The 4,446-nt window shown below is 36.7% G+C and overlaps 1 pseudogene across 1 annotated transcript; it reads right to left on the bottom strand.

Annotated features, from left to right (window-relative positions):
• Nucleotides 1-456: 456 nt before the first annotated feature.
• Nucleotides 457-4,084, bottom strand: LOC149210746 (trihelix transcription factor DF1-like; annotated as a pseudogene). The gene is made up of 2 exons (XR_016252961.1): nucleotides 3,343-4,084; nucleotides 457-2,477 (listed from the first exon to the last, which is right to left on the bottom strand). The product of XR_016252961.1 is annotated as a trihelix transcription factor DF1-like (transcript).
• Between the last annotated feature and the right edge of the window lie 362 nt (nucleotides 4,085-4,446).

A 4,446-nucleotide genomic window follows, 5' to 3' on the forward strand; every position in this document is an offset into this window, starting at 1 on the left:
CGTTTTTCTGTTTTGGGAAAAAAAGCCTTCGTTTTCGTCATATCGTTGTGAATTTTGCCCTTCGTGTTTCCATCCAGAAGTGCCCAGAATGATGTGCACTTAATCGAAACTAAAAATACCCATAAGGAAGCAAATTCAATGTTTGTAGTTGCTTAAATACTTTAAATTATTGGAAAATATTCCCACCAGGGCTGTAGAACAATTGGATGCCGTCAATATGACGCAGCTATTGTGATTATTTGGTGAATGTAAATGTAAATATTGTATATACCGGGGTTAATATAATGCTTCTTCTCAGAGTCTTACCCCTCCTTTAAAAAAAAATGAATACAATTAAAATATAAAATATATAAATTACTGTGTATATCCAAAACATCACCCCTCATTTAAAAAAACAAATACATATAAAATTAAAAAAAAAAACAAATACATATAAAATATATAAATTACCGGGTATATCCAAAACATCACGCTCCTTATATTTTCATGAAAAGAAAGGTACCAGTCATGTATTTCAAACATATATTATAAAGTGTCATTGCTGCTTCAAACTATGGACTATCTGCTGCAAAGATAGAGAAACCCAAGTGGGATTTGGATTGTACATAATATCCTGGATCAGATGTATAAAACAATAGTAGTTCATTTCTATCAATCCATTTATGCATTTATGTGGAGTTCTCCATGAAAGTAAAGGTGGATTAAAGTTATAATTGATTTGGATCATTCTGTGATGGAAGCTGGTGCAGAAATGGAATAATTAGTTGAGAGTTTATGCACCAAATCCATCAATCCAGAGTGTAATACTGTACTCTGGGATGCAGAGTGTGATACTGTTCTCTGTGAATGTTGTTGTTGTTGGGTTCTGGAACTAGGTTTACTTGGTATTTTCCTCTTTGTTGAATTTGCTGCTGTTGACGATGTCTTAATTCTTCATCTGAGCGCTGCTGCTCTTCATTGTCTCTTTTTCTGACAAAGAATTCCTGGTATTGATTCTGTTGGGGTTCTAACCCTTCCGGGTTTAGTCTTTCCATCTTCAATCTTTTGGTGTTGTCGTCGTCGTTGCTGCTTCTGCCCAAATAATCAGAACTGGGTCTATAGTTCACTGATACTGCTTGGTCATCCATAGTTTGAATCACTGTAGGGTTCCATCTCATCGTTGTCTGTGGTAAATATTTCAACCCTTCTCTGCTAGTGCTTGCTGGTTGCACTGTTGGTTGCATAGTGCTTGCTGGTTGCACTGTTGGTTGGGTTGATGCAGCTGCCATGCCTAATAACTCTGGTTCCTGATCATTACCCTTCATTTCTTGGCCCCTTTCCTGCTCATCACTATCATCATCTATGCCTGTTAAAGCCTCTGAATTCAAAGAATTTTCCAGGTTTTTATCGGACTTAACATGGTTTCGAGAGAAGGAATCTCCTTTGTTGTACAAATTATGTAGCTGATGGAAATAAGGACAGGTCTTTGAACTCAAGGGTCTTTTCTTCAAGCTTCCTTTGGTTTTTCTGAAGTATTTGTTGATATTCTCCCATTTTTCTTTGCATCTTTTTGGACTTCTATGGAAACCCATGCATGCCATTGTAGATGAGATCTCTTCCCATAATGCTACCTTGGGTCCTGATTCCGTGAACCTTTGGTCCATATCACTTCTCAATTTGATCAATGCATGAACTTCAGACTTAGGCCACCTCCTAGAATGTGGGTCAAGTTTTCCTCTTTCAGTATTATTCTCATCCTTGTGAGCTTTAGGAGGTGATGGTATTGGTATTATCACAGGATCCAACTTAAAATTTTGGCCTGTGAGTTTCTCCAAAAATTCAATAATGGCCTTCTCCCGACTTGATTGAAGAGCATGCTCCTTTGCACGTAGCTCTGTTTCCCTGTTCACTCTAGCCATTTCCTGTCGCTTCCAAGCTTCTTCTCTTATGAATCTGTCCTGATCTCTTTTCTCTATTGCTTCCAAGAATTTCCTTTGTGAATTTTCCTGGCGTTCCATCCAAGATTTTATCACGTTCTCCAGTAAATCCTTAACAGAACTCAGGCTTTGCTTCCTTTTTCTCCTTTCCTGTTAATTTGCAGCTCTGATTTTGATTTTCCTAAATCTTCTTCTGTAGAAGTACCATCAGAAGACAAATTTTGTCTTGTGTTGTCAATTGTTTCTGTGGATCTTGGCAAAGTTGTTTCATCTTGTAATTGATTGATGTTGTGTATCAATACAGAACTGGAATTTCTCACATCACCTTGATTGGCAATATTTGTTTTACTACAAGCTCCAATGTCTGCACCTTTGTCAATGCCACCATTTTTCGTGGAAACTCCAGCATAAAGAGCTTCAATCTCACTGCAGAATCTGTAGCTCTTGCCATCCTGTCTATTCATTCTTCCATCCCTGGTTTTCTTGTAGTATTTATACACATTCTCAAATTTTTCCTTGCACTTCTTTGCACTTCTTTGGAACCCCATCTCTGCAAGCTTACTGCACATAAATTAAAATAACAGACTCAGGATGTGATGCTAATGCATGCTACACTACCAGTGACATTCCTCGAATATTGAACTCGAGATTTGATGAATATATAACTATAAAATGAAGAGTTTGGACATAATATTTTTCGGCACACAACGATGCAATATAGATGTCAACTTTCAAGAATAATAGTAACTACACAATTCATCTTAATCCTGAATTCCTAGAAGGATCCAAACTTAAAGCTGTAAACTTCAAGATTAAAAATAACATGGATGGCCATTTTGTCTCTGTGTTACGCCTGGTATGACTGGTCTTCATTAGTGTTACAGAAAAGAACAAAGAGTTGAAAATAGATTTCTCCAGGCTGCAGAGCACTCAGCTTCTCTGGGTCTCCATTGAAAAAATGTAATGCAGTAAAATCATCCTAATTGGGTGTTCGGACAAATTCTGGGCAACACGCAGAAACAAAATATATGGCTAGATTAGGCTACAAACAATTTACAGTTTGATTCAATCAGGTACCCCATTATAAATGCTAGCCAAATAGGCTCGTTGTATGGTTGCCTGAATAGTTGAAGGCTGCATTTCCTATTGCAAAATGCAGGATTGCCATGAGCCAAGTACAGTATTGTTCAATTCTTGGATTTTAGCTATTGTTCTTGCAGATAAAATATATGTGTTAGAAACTAACTTGTCACAATATTTCCTGAACTAAACTTAGACCTGCTCCTTAAACAGGGGGCTCTAATTGGATTCAAGTTTGAAATGGAAACCCTAATTAAAAAAAAAGTTCAGCAAAGAAATTGAACGTCCTTAGGACATGGGTGTATCTCCAAAAGCACAAATTCTACATAAGAAAACAGAATTTTACCGTGATACCGTTTCCCACACTGGTCCTTTTTCATTGGAATCCCCGGAATTGCCACATATAGCTGCACGAATTCTCAAAAGTGCTAGAGTTTCTTCACTGGACCATCTGTTTGCCTCTGAATTTCTTTCGCCACGCTCTTCAACTGCATCTATATCATCATCTGGGCATCTTTCATTTACAGTTTGAGCCTCCTGCTTTAACCTATTTCTCAGAGAATTGTGATTTTCTGGTGAATCAGGAGACTGGAAAACTGGTTGCTGCACTGGCTGCAATCGTCCTGACTCTGGCTGAAATTGTTGATGCATGAAATGCTTCATCTGTGGACCCAAAAAAGCTTGAGAATTATTAAAAGAACTAAATAAATGAGAAGGGTTATGCACTGATTGCCTACTGACCATAAAATGTTGATTCTGATCCGAAACTGAGCCACTATAGTCGATACCAGACTGCATATCAAGCTGCAATTTTTATTCTCTAACCCCAAAACCCACAGTCAAGAAGCTTTCACAAAATTTCCTACACTTGTCATGTTTAATGGAGGTGTACACTGGAGATTAAAGGATGAAGATCGCAATTAAACAGGATGACACATTTCAAAGCAATAAAGCAAAATCCATTTAACTGAGATGAAGACAAACAGAAGAGAAAGGAGTGATCTTCAAGAAAAATAACTCGAGAATTATAATTGCCATGACTTGCAGACAAGTGGCTAAGCAACCTACGAGCTAGCAGAAAATGAGCAAGGTACCATTTTATAATTACAAGACAATGTGGACAGTATGTTCGCAATAATTTTTATCTCATCCGAGAGCAGTGGATAGAACGACCCGAAGGGATAACTGGTGTATCGTACCCTAGATCTTCTGCCCATTATCATTTAATTTTAAAAGACAACAGTAAAGAATTTAAAGAATTATAGTTTAGCATAGGATTTAATTTAATGTCTAGAAATTTATTATAATTTCGGATCTATAAAGGGGAAGAAAGTCGAGTAAAAACAAAATACATTTTAAAATTTAATTTTTATTAAATATTTATAAATTAATATTAATGATGACGATTGTTAATATTTACAAAGATGAATATAGGTTATCGAATTTTATG

Source organism: Pinus tabuliformis, chromosome 1_2, assembly GCF_031772625.1.
Source record: "Pinus tabuliformis cultivar Carrire ecotype Pingquan chromosome 1_2, CPIR1, whole genome shotgun sequence".
NCBI classification, from domain to species: domain Eukaryota; kingdom Viridiplantae; phylum Streptophyta; class Pinopsida; order Pinales; family Pinaceae; genus Pinus; species Pinus tabuliformis.